Consider the following 20,941-nt stretch of genomic DNA (forward strand, 5'->3'; position numbering starts at 1 on the left):
TGGGCTCCTCTTAGCACAGGTCGACCTGGGCTGAGAACCAGATCTCCATGTTCATTTTCCCATAAGAAAAATGAATCAATCACCATATTAGCTAATTTCAGTATTTGACATATAACAGAAAAATGGTAGCGGTGATCATCTCTGAATGGTGGGAATATAAGTGGTTTATATTTCCCTCATTTTGCTTACCTGTATTTTCTCATTTTCAACAGTGAGCATATATTATCTGTGTATAGACAATGAAAAAAATGTAAATGCTAACATTCTTCTCATTTAGCTGTTTCCTGATGATTTTACATTTTGAATTCAAGCTCAATATTCAAAGCAGAAAGCCACAGAATGTATTTCATACGATAAAAGATGAGAAATCCAATAGCTCCTTTATCCAGCTGAACCAAATTTCAGTTTAGACTTAGGTTTACAAGATCAAATGAAATTGCTTTTGAGGTAGAGTTATTTATCCAATGTATTTGGCATATGGTTAAGGTTATCTTCTTATGAATCAAAATCACAACAAAACTAAGAAATTGCTGGTGAGTCAATGGGAAACAAAATTCAAAGCCATGGCCTTGGGAGATCACATTATTCTCCAAAACACCTTGGAAACCTGAGTAGGTGCCATCAGACATGAAACTGTACTCATAATTCATTCACTAAATATTTGCATATTTGACATTCCAGCCACCACTGTAGGCATTGGGGATACAGCAGCAAATAAAACTAGGAAAAATCCCTGACCTCATGAATCCTGTATTCCAGTCAGAATACAAGGAAGATGGAAGATTCCAATGCAGCAATCCAATCCTTAGTATTAATCACTTTGCTGCTGTTTTGACTGTATTCCTGCCACTTTTCTTAGAGAACTTTTTAATAATGCCCTTCTAAAACTAGTGATTAGGTCTACTATTTCTTTTTTTCTCCCTTTATTGATTAAGCCGTAGGGGTGTCGAACTCAATCAGAGAAGGGGCCAAAATCTAAAATCCAGCCTAAATCGCAGGCCGAATGGTTTACTGAACAGTCATAAACTGTCATTGTGATGGAAACGCAGCGGAGTGCAGTGATGACAGCGCGGTGCGGGCCACATTGCAAGGCCTGTCAGGACGGATTTGGCCTGCGGGCCTTGTGTTTGACACATGTGGTAAGGTATTACATATGTGTCCTTATGCCCCTTTCCCCTCCTCCCCATAGTCATGCCCTCGCCCCCCTGGTGTCTGTGTCCATTGGTTATGCTTATATGCATGCATACAAGTCCTTTGGTTGATCTCTTCCTCTGGTTGACTATTTCCTGACATAACCCTGCCAGAAGTGGGACAGAATGGATGGCAGTACTTGTAGAAGTGGAGAGCTACCTAGCCGTGACTTTCTTGCAGCAATGATCCACTTTGTTGATACAAAATGATCCAGGTATTCCCATAGGAAGAAGCTGAAGTGCCCCCAATCATTAAGAGAACTGAGCTGGAAGACAGGGAGACCAGGAACTGTCATGGTAGGTGATGCGATACGCAGAAATAGGAATAGGACTGACTTAAGGAGACACAGATTTTAGCTCCATGTGAGGGAAAACATTTCAACAGCCAGAGCTGCCTCACAATGGAATGCGCTGAGGGAAAGGCAGTTTTCAGGCTCTAAGGGGTGGATGACCAGCCCAACTCTGCCACTTACTGGTTATGTGATGTTGGGCTAGTCCCATAACCACTATGGGCCTCAGTTCCCCTGCCTGAAAATTGGGAATTATAATGGTACCTTATATATGGTACTTTTATAAATGGTATCTTATAAATGGGATTGTGGTGATAGTTAAATAAGAGAAAGCATGTAAAGTGTCAGGGTACTTACTGTGCCTGAGCTGGAATAACTTAGACACTGAAAAGCTATTTAAATTGGATGATAAAGTTTAAAAACTTGTCTTTTATATTGTTTTAATAGTGGATTTGTTTTGACTTGATATCATAACAATATTATATACAATCATATTTGGCAAGAGGATTAAAAATGGTAGCTGAGATTTTAACATCACAAAAATCCATGGCTATGGCGGGACAGAACCTACAGTCCCCTATGAGGAACCCTCTGAATGATGCTACCACATTTCTGATATGACTGTGGTCCAGGCCCAATACATTATCGCTGGCTGATTTGGACACATCGTAATCTTGGTCCCCCCTGGAGGTGCACCAGGGTACTGGGATCAGGCCAGCACCAGTGTCCAGTAAATACCTGAATCACAGAATCTCTGAGGCAGGAGCACCATTACCCTATACACATACCTAGAAGGGCTATTCCGGAGGTAACCTGGGGTTTAAATAGGATGTCCCCAGAGAAGCTGTGGTTAATGCCACAGAACTCCCAAGGTCTCATTACTCACCAGGGCAGCAGTGCCCGTCTCAGCCCCACTCTGGGATACCCAGGGCTGATAGACTCAGATGGCAGTGAGTGACAGGACTCTGGAGGCACAGGCCGGGCTGGAGAGCCAAACCATAGTTCAGTGGGACAAGGGCAGCCCAAGATGGAATGCCAACCTATTCATAATCCCTCTTGTGGTTCCAGGTGTAGGGGGCCGATCCAGACAGGTTTCCTCTTCCACCCAGTGAGGACATCGCAGAACAGCTGCATAGCCCCAGGTGAACTGCTCTACAGCCCAGCCCACCTCCTGGCCCTGGCTCTTGGTAATGGCCCAGGGGTAGGAGGGGCAAGCAGCCAATCCATTTATGTGTGCCCAGCTGGCCTTCTGGCAGCTGCCATCCCCACATCAAATGCCTTAGGGTCGGAGGTCAGTCTTTAACTGTGGCGCCATTGTCCAGCACACAAGTTCCTGCCATCACACCCTCATGCCGGCCAGCTTTCCCAGGCTCGCCTAGACCTGTCTGAACGCTTAGCAGGTACAGAACTCAGGCTTGTTTCCCCCTCCTCTCCTTACACCCACTACTCAGAAATCAAAATCCCAAACAGTAATATCTTCTATGTGTGTGGTGTTTAGCACTTTTCAATTTACTCTTCATATCCTGCATATAAGGTGCCTCGTTAGCGTAGTAGGTAGCGCGTCAGTCTCATATCCTGCATATATTGGTCCGAATTTTTAGTTGTAAGCAAAAGTAGCTAACTTTGGCTGATGTGCACAGCAAAGAACACAAATGAAAAGATACTGAGTAGCTCACAATATCGCCAGAAAGGTAGGAAATCAGGTTTGGAAGCACACAAAACAGAACAATGTCCCAAACTGCAGCTCAGCAGTAGTCTTAAAAGACACCATTGTGACCACTGAGTCTGGCACACCAGCCATGCCACCTACCCCACAGACACCTTCCGAGAGACGCTATCCATTAAACTGTCACTGGAAACTGAGAATATGACCATCAGAAGTGCTAAAAGGGTCGCAAAGCAGACCCTCCTTTTTTGCTGTCACTGGCTTCCAGTTCAAAACTGGCGAGGCGTGGCATCGGGGAGAGAGCTTGTTGGACTGGAGGAGCCTGAGGCTCAGGTTGGTGCCCAGCTCCTAGCTACAAAGGAAAGGAATGGTTCCACCTCGTGAGACATGGGATTCCTCAAGCACAGGAAGGCGGCTCAGCTGCCAGACAACTAAAATGAGTGACAGATGTCCAACTTCATCTCATTTGATTATCACACCAACATGTGAAGTTGTCAGATTGACTCTCACTGTCCCCATCTTAGACAGCAGGAGTGGGACCAGGGTGGCTTCTCTACCCACATTGGAAAAAAAAAAAGATAGGGAGAAAAGCAAAGTCTTGTTTTCAGGTTTTACAAGATCAACTACAGAAGTAGGTTTAGCTGCAGGTCCACACAAAGATCTGAGAATTTCAGCCGACTTTAAGTTTCATAGGAACCCAGCTGAAGAGGCTGCTGATGTGGCCAGTGCAGAGACTTGTGTGTGAGACAGTGTCTCTGCCTCCAGGCCTGCCAGACTTACCTGGATCTCATTCTGGTCGTCTATTTGCAGAGATGGTCAGCAAAGGTAGGGAGGTTCTGTAACATCTGGTATGTGGGCTCGGCTGCTTCAGAGGGCAGGACTGGGGCCACATGGGAGCCACAAGGACCAGGAGCTAGTTCAGTACCTATAGAGCAGGCCAAAAACAAAGCAAGCTTCCATGAGATGGTGAGGTCCTCACTGCCAGGCTATGCAAGCAGAGGCTAGAAAGCCATCTATCAGAATTTCCACTAACCTAGATGATGAATGCAGTCACTTCCAACTTTAAGATGCTATAAACCTTCAATGTGTGCTAAACATTGGGCATGATCTACAAGGTAGGGCAATGGCCCTCCAAAAACTTCCTAAGGACCTACTGAACTAACAATTGACAAGAAAACAAAAAATGTGCATCCTTAATAGACATAAATTATAAATAAAAGGAAAGATCATGTTATACTTTGCATTAGCCGAAACTGAAAGTAATATCCAATGCTGGAAAGGTTGTGATGAAGTGAGGACATTAATGCTGGCAACTGGGTAAAATGGGTGCCGCCCTTTTTGAAATCGACGTGGCAGATGGTATAAAAACACCAAAGCCATGTTTAACCCTTCAACTCAATAACCTTCATTTGGGAATGTACCTTAAAGAATAACTTGTAAAGGGTAATTGCTATAAACTCAGAGTAATCATTACATTATTTTAAGTAATAAACAAAAAGTCTTAAATAGGGGCAAGGTTAAGTATAGTGTGATATTTGGTGGAATATCAGGCAACCATTACGGATTGCATTTATAAAGAATCTCTGTTCCTTGAGGGCAAGTCCTGTGCCCCGTTTATCACTACAGACCCAGTACTGAAACATAGAAATGCCTCATTAAATATTCATTGGATAAATGAGTGAATGAGCAACTGAACAAATGAATTCAATCTCAGCAGGGAAAATGCTTATAACATATGGTGTTAGAAAAAAATAAAAGCAGCCAAAACCGGTTTGGCTCAGTGGATAGAGTATTGTCCTGCGGACCGAAAGGTCCCAGGTTCGATTCCGGTCAAGGGCATGTACCTTGGTTGCGGGCACATCCCCGGTAGGGGGTGTGCAAGAGGCAGCTCATCGATGATTCTCTCTCACCGAAGTTTCTAACTCTCTATTCCTCTCTCTTCCTTTCTATAAAAAACCAATAAAATATATTTTTTTAAAAATAAAAGAAAAAATAAAAGCAGAACTCAAAATTATATCTACACTATGATTTCCATAATATGAAAGGTTATATACATGAGGACTGTAATGTGGAAAAATAAAAAATAGATGTTAGGTTCACACACTATGGATTATGTGTTATTCTTATTCATTCAACTTGTTTTTCTGAGCACCTGCTATGTATAGGTGCTATGCCACATTCAGTGAGTACAGCAGTAAACAAAATAGACAAAATATCTACCCTGATGGAGAGTTTATTCTAGTGGATTACTGGGTGAGTAATAGCGGGGGAGAGACAGACCATAAACAGATAAGAGGATATGTAAAATGTCAGATGATAATACTGGAGGGTAGTGAGTGTTAGGAAAGGAAAAGCTGTCACTTAAAATTTTTTTAAATTTTTATTTTCTTTTAAAGTATGTTACTATTTAATTATTTATCTACATTTTTTTTTTAATTGACTTGAGAGAGAGAAACATTGATCACACCAGGGATCAAACCCACAACCTGCGTATGTGCCCTGACTGGGAATCGAACCAGTGACCTTTCAGTGTATGGGGCAATGCTCCAACAAACTGAATCACACTGGCCAGGGCAAGGCTGCCATTTTATATGGAATATCCATGAGGATATCTAGGGAGAGAGCTTCAAAGCAGAGGGAACAGCAAGTGCAAAGCCCCAGGGCCAGAGTGTACCTGAGGCAATCAAGAAACAGCAGGGAGCCGAAACCGGTTTGGCTCAATGGATAGAGCGTCGGCTTGGGGACTGAAGGGACCCGGGTTCGATTCGGGTCATGGGCATGTACCTTGGTTGCGGGCATATCCCCAGTAGGGGGTGTGCAAGAGGCAGCTATGTTTCTAACTATCTCTCTCCCTTCCTCTCTGTACAAAATCAGTAAAATATATTTAAGAAAAAAAGAAAAAGAAACAGCAGGGAGGGCCAATGTGTTGAAGCAGAGGGAACCTACAGGATGAGGCAGAGGCGCTACAGGAGTCAGTGTATTTGACCCTATAGGCCACATGTGTCAAACACAAGGCCCGCGGGCCAAATCCGTCCCTCCAGGCCTTGCAATGTGGCCCGCACCGCGCTGTCATCACTGCACTCCGCTGCGTTTCCATCACAATGACAGTTTATAACTGTTCAGTAAACCATTCGGCCCGCGATTTAGGCTGGATTTTAGATTTTGGCCCCTTCTCTGATTGAGTTCGACACCCCTACATAGGCCATCCTAAGGGCTTTAGGCTTTGTTTGCAATGAGACAAAGAAGACACTGGAGAAGTTTGAGCAGAGGTGTGAAATGATCTGACTTACGTTTTAAAAGAATCAACCCTTATATAAAAATATTTATAAAAGTTTGAGATGAAAGGAAGAATTTTAAACACGGACAGAGTATCACAACATTCATGAATTGATTCACAAAATATTTTCTGAACACCCTCTGTTCCAAGGGGCTGGAATAGCAGGCTTATTTCAAGATTACAAAGATTTATCAACCATACAAAAACATTTTAAAATAACATTGCCTTTTTTAAAAGACAGAAATTGCTCAGAGCAATTAACTGATTTTATCCTTTTTTTTTTTCTTTAGAAATTATGGGGATCATTTTCTCAATTAACATTTAGATACACATTTCATTTTCTATATCAAGTCCCATAATTGTGAACTAAGCTGCTGTTTGGGAAATCCTAAAGTTGGCTGCTTATTTGACTTGTCTTAAAGATCTCACGCACAACACTTCTGCAGCATTACTCACAATCCGACCTTCCTGATAGGAGACCCTTGTGGGAAGTCTGTATGTGCTGGCAAGATTATCTGAAAAACTAATAAAATCCTTGCAATCGTTTTCAAGGATGCAGAAAGGAAAATGGCTGCATTTCAAATTCATGGCATTTCAAAGGCATGAATTAAGCTCTAAGCTCTACATTTGAAAAAAATTAACACAAGCTCTCTAATTTATGTTCTAAACTGAGAAAACAAATCATTGCGAAGAAATGAAATCTGCAAAATTCTCAAACACATTTTCTAGCTGATATGCACATATTTAAATCTACAAACTACACCAAAATATAAATTGTAAGAATCACTACCCTTGAACTTGTTTGAGACAACTTCACCACGAAATATGGAATTGTCTTTTGTTTGGTTAATTTTGTTCCTAGACATCCTGCCTTTTAGATGTGTATAAAACTGATCACTTTTAGATGATGTTGAGATAATACTTCTGTGAAAATAAATGAGAAAGTTCATTGGTTCTCTTTCTCTTTAACCCTCATGACTTGAGTAAGAAAACTTCTTCATTCCCCAACATCTTTTTATTTTTTTATTTTACTGATTTTTTACAGAGAGGAAGGGGGAGGGATAGAGAGTTAGAAACGTTGATGAGAGAGAATCATCAACCAGCTGCCTCCTGCACACCCCTCACTGGGGATGTGCCCGCAACCAATGTACATGCCCTTGACCGGAACCGAACCCGGGACCTTTCAGTCCGCAGACCGACGCTCTATCCACTGAGCCAAACCGGTTTCGGCTCCCCAACATCTTGATTTCTGTGACACTCATGCCAGAGGGCTCTGCACCCTCTCCCTACTCCTTGTTGCCATCTGTTAACTTCCCACTAACTGTCCAGGTTGGCATAGAGCTGCTAGGCATCCTTCTCTCCTTCACAGCAGCCGACTTTCGGGGAGAACCTGTCTCTTAATCCCATGAGCTCTTCTGTCCAAACCAGCCACCCTGCCCCTGCCCCTGACCAGAATTCCTCCACCTCTGACCAGTCTTTTTTAAAAATATATTTGATTGATTTTTTTTTTTTATAGAGAAGAAGGGAGAGGGATAGTTAGAAACATCGATGAGAGAGAAACATCGATCAGCTACCTCCTGCACACCCCTAATGGGAATGAACCCACAACCAAGGTACATGCCCTTGACAGGAATTGAATCTGGAACCCTTCAGTCTGCAGGCTGATGCTCTATCCACTGAGCCAAACCAGTTAGGGCCTCTGACCAGTCTTGACTGCCCTTCCTTCTCTTCCTTCCCACCCATCATGTCTATCCTCTCACTCCCGAGAACCCTACCCCTCTCATCTGTCCATTCCATCCTGGCTTCACCTCCTTCCTCTTATGAACCATCACTTCCACTTTCTTGCTAACTAGTCTCCCTTCACCAACAAAGTTCAGCCCTGGACCAGGCACTCCAGTAGCCTTCTTTATGTCTATTTCAGGTCTGATGAGATGTTGAAAAAAAGCCCACGGGCACACAGATTATCTTGGGAGAATGTCTTAATATGTGTGCTCCTTCAAACCCATGGCCTCCAACCTCAGCAGGCCCTCACCACTGCCCTTTAGTCTCTGTGGGTTGCTATTAGCTTTCCCTCCTTTTTCCCACAGCGGCCATCTAAATATTTTCTTCTTTCTATAAGCTTCCCACAAACCTACCAACCTACTGACTTAACTGCGTCTCCAACTCTGCCTTCCTTTCTCTCCTTCCATCTTAGAGGAAACGTGGGCCCTTCTCATGCCCGAGACTCACTCTGAACCCTCTCACTTCCGACTCTCCTACTGGACCTCTCTGCATCCTTCAGTCACTCTCCTTCTTGTAACCTCAACTAACTTTCCCAGCACTTTTAAATGTCCTTTTCTCTCCCAATTTAAAACAAAATTGTCTCTCAACTCTACATCCTTTCTGTTTTTCTCCTTCCTCTCCTTCAAAACAACTCCCAAGAGTTATCAATATCCACTTCCCACTTGACTTCTGTCCCTGCAACTCCACTGAACCTCTCCAAAGTGGCCAGTGACTAAACCTGGTGTTCACTTGTTCAGACCTTGGCTAACTTAACCATTCTGCACCATGTCATCTTACTTCCTCCATTTGGCTTCTGTGGCGTACCATTCTTTGGTTTTCCTCCCATCTTTCATTCTTTCTTAAAAAGTAATTCTTTATTGTAGAAAGTATTACATATGTCCCCTTTTCCTCTCCATTAACTCTCTCCGGCTCACCCCATCCCCTGCCCCAGGCCCTCACCACCCTATTGTCTGTGCCCATGGCCCATGTATTAGCATATATGCATACAAGGTCCTTAGCTGATTACCTCCCACCCACCCATCCTCCCCACCTTCCCTCCAAGATTCTGAACCCTGTTTCATGTGTCCACGTCTCTGAATCCACTCCAATCATCAGTTTATAATTAGATTCCACATATGAGGGAGATCATGTGATACTTGTCTTTCTGTGACTGACTCATTTCACTCAGCATGATACTCTCTAGGTCTCTCCATGTTGTCTCAAAGGGTAAGAGAGTCTTCTTTTTTACTGTTGCATAGTATTCCATGGTATAAATGTACCTCAGTTTTTTATCCACTCATCTACTGATGGGCACTTGGGCTGTTTCGAGATCTTAGCTCTTGTAAATTGTGCTGCTATGAACATAGGTGCATACAATCTTTCTGACTGGTATTTCGAGTTTCTTGGGATATATTCTCAGAAGTGAGATCACTGGGTCAAATGGCAGTTCCACACTTAATATTTTGAGGAAACTCCATGTTGTTTTCCATAATGGCTGCATCAGCCTGCATTCCCATCAGCAGTGTACTAGTGTTCCCTTTTCTCCATATCCTTGCCAGCAATTGTCATTTGTTGATTTGTTGATGGTAGTCATTCTGACAGGTGTGAGGTGATACCTCATTGTTGTTTTAATATTCATGTCTCTGGTGATCAGTGACTTAGCATTTTTTCATATGTCTCTTAGCCATCTGTAAGTCCATTTTGGAGAAGTGCATATTTGGGTCCTTTGCCCATCATTTTAATTGGCTTGTTTGCCTTGCTTCTGTTAATTTATATGAGTTCCTTATATATTTTGGATATTAACCCTTTATCAAATGTATCATTGCCAAATACATTCTCTCATACAGTGGGCTCCCTTTTCATTTTATTGATGGTTTGTTTTGTTTTTTTGCTGTGCAGAAGCTTTTTATTTTGATGTAGTCTCACTTGTTTATTTTCTCCTTAGTTTCCTTTTCCTAGGAGATATACCCATAAACATATTGTTATGAGAGATGTCTGTTTCCTCTTCCTATCTTTCTGACTATTCTCTCACTTTTCCTTTTAAGCCCCTCTTCCTCTACCTGTCCCATAAATGTTGGTATTTCCCAAGGGAGTTTGGTCTTCTCTTTGACCCTCTCTATTAAGGAATTCATCCATTCCCATGGCTTCAATTATGATGTATATGTTGATAACATGATAACTTAAGAGTTTCTTCAGATCAGTTCTCTCAAGGATGACAAGTTCTCAGGCTCTGTCTTTTGGGTTGAATTCGGTTCAGAATAATAGTTCCCCTAGTTACTTCTTTGGCCATGAATCAGTTATTCCCATATATTAAGGCATTCCCCCAAGGTAAGCTCCAAATCACCTACTAGACATCTCACCTGGATGTCTCCCACTCACCTCAAACTCATCTTCTCCTCTTCCTGCCTAAACCTGCTCCTTTAGTATTCCACATTCAGAGGAAAACACCACCATCCACCCACCTACAGCTTTCTAAGGCAGACATCTGGGCATCATCCTTGACTCACCACTCCTCCACACCTTCAACTCATCACTCACAAAGTCCTTTGAATATTTACCTCCTTATCCATCTCAGATCCACCCCCGCTTTTACATCTTCATAGTAAAGATGCTGGATCACTTTTGACCTACATCCCAGACTCATCTTCTGGCCTTTCTCCACACAGGCCCTAGACCTTTTTCAAAATGCACATTTCCTTAAAAACCTTCATTATCTTTAGAATAATACTAGAGGCTCGATGCATGAAATTTGTGTAAGAGTAGGCTTTCCTTCCCCTGGCTGCCAATACCGGTTTCCCTCTGGTGTCCGGGACCTGAGCTTCCCTTGCAAACCTGGCTTCATCCAGAAGGTCACCTGGAAGGACATCTGATCTAATTAGCATATTATGCTTTTATTATTATAGATTATATTCCTCAGTCTGGTATACCAGGCTCTTTGGGACCCAACCCTGGTTAATCATTCCAACCCCATGCCTGAGATTCAGCATTCTGGTTAATACCCTTAATTAGAAGACCTATAGAACTTTACTGAGACCTTTACCCCTCTAACAAAGTTTGCAACTCTAGCTTCTAAGCAACTAGAATTCTATTCTCTTAATATTCCCTGCTCTAAAGCACCTCTAAAAGATAACAAAACAAATATACACTGCGTGGCCAGATTATTATGACCACTAAACCCATAATAATCTGGCCACTCAGTGTATATCCTAAGGCTAATACGCAAATTGTCCCCTAGACCAACAGGCAGGCTGTCCAATTGCCTATGTCTCCTCCCCATGGCCAGGCTGGCAGGACCCCACCCATGCATGAATTCATGCACCTGGCCTCTAATATATATATGTTCAGAGGTCATAATAATCTGGCCACTCAGTGTATATATTTTGGTTAATCCTCACCCGATGACATTTTTCCAATGATTTTTAGAGAGAGTGGAAGAGAAAGGGAGTGACACAAAGAGAGAAGCATCGATGTGAGAGAGACACATCAATTGGTTGCCTCTTGTATGCACCCCAACCCAGGCTGGGAATGGAGCCTGCAATTGAGCTACATACCCTTGACCAGAATCAAACTCACAACCCTTCAGTATGTGGGACAATGCTCTATTCACTGAGCCAAACTGGGTAGGGCCAAAACAAATATATTGAGCATATACCTGACCAAAGTCATACAACTTACAAGAGAATGGTGGTTTGAACCCAGATTTCCAAGGGCATTAATTCCTGCCTGTTTATTCACAGTCAAACCAACTTCTGATAATACAAGATAAAAAATGTGGAACCAGATTAATATTTGTTAAGTGGCTTGATATGGATGAAGTGTTTTACATAAGCCATCTCATTTATCCATTACAACATTTTCAAGTAAGCAAACTGCAGATCTGAGAAGGTTGTGCAAGGCCACACAGCTAGTAAATAGATTTGAATTCCCCCACCTTAGCCTTATTAGCTGCTTCCTAACACCAATAAATTTCATTTTACAACTGATGAAACAGGTCCAGCCCAGGATCACATACGAAATCAGAGGCAAAGTTGGAGTTAGAATCCAGGTTTCCTGACGCTAGTTGGCTGAGCAGATGCTAGTTTTAAGAAAATCAGTGGAACCCAACTTTCCCCCTATTTGTAACAAATTTCTAAAAACTAGTACTACTCCTGAAGGGCTAAACCGACCTCTAGAGTTTCAGCTGTGGCTCTAGGACCGCTGCTGATACTGGGCTGATGCCTGCCCTGTGGCCTAGTCCTCCCCTTACCCACTTTTCCAACAGCCTCTATTCTCACTGAACCCACAGAATCAGGCTTTAGGACAAATCCCATTTGCCCCTGCCTCCTTCCAGTTTTCTGTCTTCAATAATGAAGTCCCATCTATTCATCCAGCTCCAATGGTTTTCCCTCATGGTTCACCCAGGATCATAGTCCCTCTGCCATGCCTCTTCAGACTCATGCCATTCATTTGACTCTCTCCCTCATGCTAGCCTTCTTTCCCTGGGTGTCATCAACTCAAGGATGACAGAGTTGCCTTTGCTCAGGCTCTCTGTCTTTTTGGTTTAAATCAGGTTCAGGGTACTAGTCCCTCTTGGATACTTCTTTGGCCACAAATGAATTATTCCCGTATATTAAGGCATCCTCCCAAGAATGCTTTAGGCTGAAACACACCCAAAATGCCTGGGTAAAGTGACATATGAAGCATGTGTGGGATTAATTAGACTATTTAGCCAACACGAGGGCCCTGAATGGGGAAAGATTCAGAAAAGATGCTACGTGGCTAGGTGGACCATCACCACCAAGGCCCCATGAAGCTGAACAGAGGGTTGAAAGATGGGCAGGAATCTCAGACTGTCTTTACTTCCGGGTCAGAAGATCTTTCACAAAAAGAGAGGCGGAGTGGGGTGTAAGGCATTTAGGCACAGGAAGGAGAAGGGCCATTAACCAGAGGGGAAAAAAAAAAAGGAATAAAAAGAACTGATGACATTTAGGAGAGAATTCATAGGACTTCCAAGGAATAGGCATGAATCTATCACTCCCTAGTGTCAAAGGACTGGAAGGGCCCTCCAGCATTCTGGCAAAATTCAATCCACGGTAAGAATGACATAAACATTTCTCCAAACACAGGGCCTCCCTCTAGTTGAACACTTCCAGCACTGGGAAACACCCAACCTTAGGAAAACAAGTTTATGAAGACATGAGTGAAATTCAATTAAAGTTCAATTCATTTTCAATTATCTATTGAGTGCCTACTTGAAAATGTATGACAAATATCTATTGAGTGCCTACCACTGTGCTAGGCACTGTAATGTAAGTATGAATAATATAGACATGGGCCCTGCTCTGTGGGTCTTATAATCTAATGTGGAAGATAGGTATATAAGCAGGCAAGTAGAACAGGGGAAGGAGAGGGTGCAGCTCAAACAAAAGTGGGGTACCTCGTACAAAGGCAGGCATCTAGGAAGGCTTAATGCCCGAGGCAGCGTCTGGGCTGGGGCTTGAAGAGTCTAAGGAGTTAGCTAAATGCAGGGTGGAGGGACCCACGGGAGTAACAGAAAACGGGGTTCTTAGGGCTTCTCTGCTTGCGGAGAAGTTCATTGTTGCAATAAGGTGGAGTCCTGGCTGCCACCTTATTCGTTTGTAAGGCCCTATCTCCGGGATCCCGCCTTATCTCGGGAGACTAGTTCTTGGAGGAGTTGGGGCCTGGCTAGTTCTTGGAGGAGAGACCTGGGAATATCTGATGCCAAAGGTTAAAAAAAATTTTTTTTTTTTTTTAAAGAGGGGGAGGGAAAGAAAGTGGAATCCAGATCTTGAAGGGTTTTTCAAACGATGTGGAGGAGTGTAGGTTTCATGCCTGAGGTAATGGAAAGCCTGTTAAGGATTTTAAGCAGGAGAAGCGCCCTCTGGCTACGCTCAGGGAGGCGCTGCGGTATCTGGCGTGAAGGAGGCCAGAACCTGGGGAGCAGGAATAGGAAGGCTTTCATGGTCCAAACGTTAGAGTAAAAAAAAATAATAATAAAGAAATAAAAAATACTCCTCTATGACAAGATAGAGACAAAAAAAAAAAAAAAAAAAAAAAAAAAAAAAAAAGAGAAAAGGGATAAAGTTCAGAATGTGGTGGGAAGGTCTCCTCCGTCCTCTCTCACCTTTGTTGGGCAAACCCAAGCTGCTGGCCCTGGATTTGCCCCATCACCGCGGAGTGCGGGCGGTGGGGGCGCCGGCTCCACGCCTTCTTCTCAGATAGTAAAACTAAGGCCACGAATTCCGAGGTGGGGACCCACGAGAAAACAAGAATCCAAACCGGCCTCCCAAGAGAGGCTCCCGAAGTCACGCACCATCCTTCGAGGGTTCCCATGTTACCCCTCAGCCATCTGCAACCAGCCGCCTTTGCTATGGAAACAAGTCCTCCCGCCCTCCTCAGAGCCTCCGTTTCTTCAATGCATCCTGGAAAATGCAGTCCATCTCTGGCCACCTTCCTGAGGCAGGAGCTCCCTCCGGGTCCACGAAGGACTACAAGTTCCAGAAGGCTGTGCGACAACGTGGGCGGTCTCTGGGGGAATGTGGTCTTGACAAGAGAGAGACCCAGGAACCCTCGGGCGGAGCCGAAGGGTGAGGGAAGGCGCCCCTCCCCAATGGGCGGCCTCTTAGGCGGGGCCCGGGTCGCCATTGGCTAGGGCGGCGCCCGGGAGGCGGGGCCATCGGAATGAGGCGCGGAGCTGTTCCCTGCTCCAGGTGCTGAGTCCGAGGGAGGCTCGGAACGCTGGAGCCGCGGAAGCTGCGGCCGCCTCCGCCGCCTGCTGCCTGCCGCCGCCGCCGCCGCCGCGAGAACTACCTTCGGGAAGCCGCCGGGAGCCCCGGGGAGCTGGGTGCATTGCCTGGCATTGCCTGTTCTCCTGCCTCTCTGAGGTCGGTGCTGCTGAATTCGCGTTTGTTTGATTGGGGAACGGAATGGGGGGGCCTGGGGAGTTGCTGGGACCTGTCCTCGCCGCCCTCCACACCATCTGTCCCGGAGAGCTGCTGGCTCCTCGCGGGCCTCCCTCTAGCCCGGCGCCTGAGGTCGGAGCAGCTTGGGTTAGTTTGTGTTTTACGGTGGGAGGGGGGCTCTGGAGTGCGAGGGGCAAGCTGAGGGACCACTCCCCCCGCCCCAGCTCTCCGGAGGGCGCCCGGAGCGTGGAGCCTCCCGCCCCGGAGTCTGAAGTCTCCGCGCTGCTTGGATTGCTGAGGATGGAAGGGATGGAAAGGATGGAAGGTTCGGAGGCAGGGACCCTTCCCCGCAGGACCTCGGCTGCTCCAGGCTACAAAGGGGGTCTGGCTGTGATGGATGAGACCACCGGATGCCTTCTGCTCACACCCTCCCGGGGTTATTGAGGAAGGGCTGTGTGGGGTTCAGGAGGACCCTTCCCCGTGCCCACCCTTTTCCCCGAAGCCCAGGGTTTTGTGAAGGGGGGATAGATGGAGACAGGGGACTCTCCCCCACCCCCTCTTCCTTGGACCCGCCTATGCTATTGAGGGAGAGGGGATTGGAGCGTATGAGGCAAAGGCGGGGGACCTCGCCCCACCTGCTTGGCTTCGCGGGTACAGGAAAGCACCGATGCCTAAGCTGGGATGGCCTGGGGGCGAGGGGTGCGGGGTGCGGGGGGGGGGGGGAGGGAGAGAAAGTAAGAGGGATCGAGGGAACCCTCCCGACCGCTCCCCCCAGCTCTTATCTCCTCGGCCCTCTCTCTCTACCTGGATGCAGGCCAGGGACACGAAGTCGAAACCACCCTCCCACCCCGCCCCACCTCGCCCGGGGGCCGAGCTCCTGCCCCCCGACGGGAGCTGGACCCGGGCGGACAGACGTGTGCGGGGCGGGTCAGGGCGGGCCCTTCGCAGGCACCCTGGAGCTCCGGGCAGACACCCCCCCCATCTCCTCTCCCCCACCCCCTCTGGTGCACGCAGACCCCGGGGCTGCTCCCCTCGGCGCAGGGTGCGCCCCAAACCAGGCGCTGAGACCTGCACCCGGGCACGCGGCGGACCTCCGCGCTCGGGCTCCGCTCTCCGCCCCGCACCGGCGGGAGGAGGACAAAGCGGCGGCCGCCGCACCGGCGGGCCTGCGCCAAGGGCTGGGCGGGGGGCGCGGCCAGGAGAGGGGGGGCTCCGGGCGCAGCGCGGGGAGCCTCCGCGGAAACGTGCCAGATGCCGGGCGGGAGACAAAGCGCTCGCTCCTCGCAGGCCCGCGAGCAGAGATGGAAAATCCCAAGAGAGGAGGCGGTGGAGCCGGGCAGGGCACAATCCCCGCACTCTTCTTCTCCCCCCATCCCCCCAACCCTCACCACACACCCGCTGCCAGCCCAGCACCCAGATGCCATGTGTGAGATGGTCACCAGGGCCCCTCCTGGGGGTCGTTCAAGACCTGGGACCACAAGGCTGTGGACAGTTGGGGGGACTCCATCTCCCGGGGAAGGCTTGTCCACGGTGCAGGAGTCCTGAGTGGGGCCAGGGTCCTGAGGGACATCCTGAGTGGACCCCCACCCCCACTCCAACACGTGCCATCAGCCATGATAAGTCAAATTTGGTTCCCGGTTTGAGTGGGTTTCTGGGTGTCACAGTGTGTTTGCATGGGTCAGTGTGTGTGTGTGTGTGTGTGTGTGTGTGTGTGTGTGTGTGTGTATGTGTGTGTGTGTAAACTGGGTAGGATGTACAAATGAGGGCTCCAGTGTCCATGTGGGTGTCATGGTGAGCTTGGGCATCTGGCTGAGTGTGTGTGACGAACCCCTTCCTGGTGGCCTTACTATAAGGGATGAGTGCAGGGAAGTCTCCACTTCTACTCTCAAGCAGCAGTCATGAACGAGGGTCCAAGTGGATGTCTCAGGGTGGGGGTAGCTTCAGGCCACCTTGGGCCTGGCCTGCATGCCTGGGGTGTGACCCAGAAGGTGGGCCCTTTTGGGGGTCTCAGGTCTGAACCTAACACCCTCACCAGAGCCCTGCCCTTCCCACATCCCTCAGAATATTCAGGCTGAGGAGAATTCTGCACCCATCACCGGCATAGGCTGCCAGGTGGGGTTTGGGGAATATGAATCAGCAGAGTCCCTTATAAGTGGGTGCAAGTCTGAGCAGCAAGGCAACTTTTGTCACTTTGGCCTCCGTGTCTGGAAGGACCATGGGGTGGGGTTGCTGGCCAGTGCCAGCTGGCTTCTCAGTGATGCCAGGCACACTTACAGAGTGGGCCCCGGTGTGACACCGAGGTGCCACTATGGGAAGACACCCCCAGAGGGTGAGAACAGCCCTCCAAGACCTGCCACTCCCAGCAAGCGACCTCAGTTTCATAGTGCTTTTATGACCAAGGTGCTATGCTTTCATCTAATCCCTGCCGGAGACCCCCTTTCCCAGTGGAACCACAAGAAGAGCAGTTACTAGACAGTGGAGCCACCACCCAGCCCGGCCACATCCACTCTCAAGTATCCATTGCCAGTATCCACAGCGACCTCTGCTGGGAAGAAGTTAAACCAATGGTGTGGAGGTTCAGGGTGGGTGTGTGCATTGTTAGGTGAAAACTACAAAGGCTTCTCTTCGGGGACCGACTCCCTGTTTGCTTTCCGGAGTCCTGAGTTGATGTGCTCGCCTGCAGTTTCTTCAAGCTAATTCTTCTAGCAGTGGGACTGCTGCTGTCCTAACTCACAGGGCAATATTTAAAGAGGGCCTAAATAAAGGCCTTTGTTTATGTTTCCAACCCATTGGGGCTGGACATCAAATCCATCTATGAGGAAAAATGCACGGAAAACATTTATCAAAACCAGAGAGCTTTAAGCACCTTTCCTGCTTCTTCCTCTCACGCTATGATTTCTTTCTCCTTTCCCCCCTCCTATTTCACATTTATGCTCTTCTCTTCCTGTTATTGGTCAATAACATATTTTTTTTTTCAAACATAAGCCTTCTTTTCCTGGTTGGCAGTGTGGCCCAGAAAATGCAGATTCTAGGAGATCCTAAAGAGCTGACGCACACTGGCTCTTGCAGGCCTGATGATGGGTGGGTGGGAGATAGATGGATGAGATGGATGAGATGAGCTCAATCTCAAATGCCCACCTGGTGACAGTGCCCCTTCTCAGGGAGTCGCTGCAAAGGGATTTCACACAGCCACAAAAGTCTTTTCAGCTCCTCCAGGGAACGGAGGTATTTAAATACCTGGTATTGTTCTTACTTTGGCATCCATGTGATTTGCATTGAACTATGTGACTCAGTATCATAAAGTAAAAATAGGCCTTAATATCTTCCTTGCCTGCTCAGAAGGTGACTGTATGTTGTGTTCTGCATCGGAGAGTGAAAAGCTAAATTATTTCACAAATTGAACCACCTGCTTATTCTGATGAGAGAATGATGCTCGGCACCACCTGCAGGCAACTCCATTATTTCATGTTTCTTTTAATTCATACCCGAGTCTCCTTGTCCTGTGAGACCTTTCTTCGTGCTCACACGTGATTACTTTCACTTGAAGTTCACCAGGAATCTTTCATCCTTGTGCCGAAGCCAAACAGATGAAATATCGTCAGATACAGGAAGATGTGGGTGGTGTTTCTGTTCTTCTTGGGCTCAAAAATAAAGATAAAAATAAATAAATCCTTGGAGTTCACAAGAGAGAAAGAAGGAAAGGGCCTGAAGATTCAGTAAATCTGTGAGTAGACGTACTGGGTTTCTGAGGCCAGGGCCCTCAGAATATTCCAGGAGGCAGGAATATGACGCTTCCCTGAGATGAAGAGTGCAAGTGGCATGCGTGTCAGGAGACTGCAGCCCTGGTGGGTCCTAAACCCTCCCATTAACACAGTCTTTCTGGGGAAATCCCACCCCCAAGCACTTTTGCACCCTCAGGCAGCCAGCAGCGGAGGAGGAGTGGAGCTGTCCAAGGTTCTACAGCGCTGGCCGCTAGGGCGCGAGGCAAGCTCTGAGGACTAGAGGCCGCCTCTGTGAGGATTTCCCCAAAGCCCATCACATAACGGAATAAGAGGAAACAGAGCTGGAGAGGCTTTCAGTGCATCCCTTCGAACGAACCCTTTGGCGATCCCCATTTAAAGAATTATGAGCTAATAATAAGAAGAAACGTTTCTGAGTCAGGCTCTTCACATGGAAGAATGTATTTAATCCTCACAGGCCCGGGAGATAAGTGGTGGTGTTATTCCCACTTCCAAGATGAGGAAATGGAGCTTTGAGAGGAAAGGGGCTTGCCCACAGTCACACAGACCGGAAGGGACAAGAGTTTAGGTTCCAGTCTGGATCTCTTGAACTCCAGAGCCCCCTTCTTACCGCTATTTTTTGTCCTACCGCTATTTTAGAAGTGAAATGGAAGTATTTGGGCCATTCTAGGTGAGATTCAAACCAAATTTTAGAGGAATGGGATTGGGGGTCCATTCATACAGAAACCACAAAAAAGTCCTTTTAAATTCACCAAGGATTAGTACCACATACTTTACATATTTAAAAAAAAAATATATATATATATTTCTTTATTGATCTCATAAAGGAAGGGAGAAAGAGAGAGAGAGAAACATCAATGAGAGAGAATCACTGATCAGCTGCCTCCTGCACACCTCCTACTGGGGATCAGGTCTCAACACAGGCATGTGCCCTTGGCCCGAATCGAACCCCGGACCCTTCAGTCTGCAGGCTGATGCTCTATCCACTGAGCCAAACCAGCCAGGGCCATACTTTACATATTATCCTGACAAAAAGTTTGTTACCTGAAGTTGCTTTCCAAAGAAGAGGAAAGTATAATCACTCTCATGGCCACTAGCCCAGGGTTTTCTTTCCAGAGTGGAAAAATTTCACAGGGAGCCAAGCCTGGATGGCAACACAATGTGTTTTAATAATCTGCAAAATGGGGGGGGGGGGGGGACCATGAGGAGGCTGTTGGGGAAAAACCATGAGGAGGCTGTTATTATTTGCCAGAGAATGTATAGAGCCAAAAATGTAGGGCTTGCCTCTATTGGCTAGCATCCTGTTCCAATTCTGAGGACACTTGGATATGGTGAAGAGGCTTTTTCCACCCAGTCCTCCAATTTTCCCAGCAAAGCCTCTAACACCGAAACAAAAGTTTTCACTGCTGTTAAAACCTCAACAAATCTCAGGGAAGCATCACAGTCTTGCCTCCACGTTAAAAAAAAAAAAAAATCAGTGTTCTGGCTTCGTATGTGGCTGCAGAACTCCTGAAGGAGGACAGGTTTGGGGCTTGATGGGCTTCAGGCCGCATGTCCTTCCGTCTTCCCAAGGTGGCAGTGCCAGCTGCACCAGTCTTGCCACACACACCAGGGGCCTGTGCCCGAGAGCTCCCATTTAGTAGCTGTCGTTTGGGTATCTAAAGAAAACAGAGAGAAATAGACTCATGCTGTTTCTCCTCTCCCTTGGACCTCCATCTGCACAACACGCAGATAGGAGGTCTGGCCTTTAAAAAAAAAAAATGCTTCGCATCAAGCTGGGTCTCCAATCCACCTAGAGTAATTCCTTTTCCTGAGCTGGGGATCTGCGGGGTTCTGACACATGGAGAAGAAGCTGCTGTTGCTTTTCCCGAGAGCACTCGGAGGCCAGAGACCTGGCTTCCCATCTGGGTCTGCTCTGACTCATATGACCGCAGACAGATTTGATTGTTTTCTTATTTAGAGTCATTAATTAACTCTCCTCAGCATCAGAACAGCCTGTAATAAGAGCGAGGCCATTTGTGGGGGTCTCTAGGCAGCTGTGCCTACAGCTGAGCACTATGGTCTTTGCTAACAGGATCAGGAAATGATTTTTAATCCTGGCTATAACCCTTCCGA

At 46.8% G+C, this 20,941-nt stretch overlaps 1 protein-coding gene across 1 annotated transcript in view; it reads left to right on the forward strand.

The window, feature by feature from the left end:
* The first annotated feature begins 14,879 nt into the window (after nucleotides 1–14,879).
* Nucleotides 14,880–20,941, forward strand: part of SMPD3 (sphingomyelin phosphodiesterase 3) — a 77,064-nt gene continuing 71,002 nt past the window's right edge. Inside the window, exon 1 of the mRNA XM_036441432.2 lies at nucleotides 14,880–15,068. The gene's annotated coding sequence lies outside the window, so the exon portion shown is untranslated. The remainder of the gene's footprint in view (nucleotides 15,069–20,941) is intronic.

This window comes from Pipistrellus kuhlii, unplaced genomic scaffold, assembly GCF_014108245.1.
Source record: "Pipistrellus kuhlii isolate mPipKuh1 unplaced genomic scaffold, mPipKuh1.p scaffold_m20_p_17, whole genome shotgun sequence".
NCBI lineage: Eukaryota > Metazoa > Chordata > Mammalia > Chiroptera > Vespertilionidae > Pipistrellus > Pipistrellus kuhlii.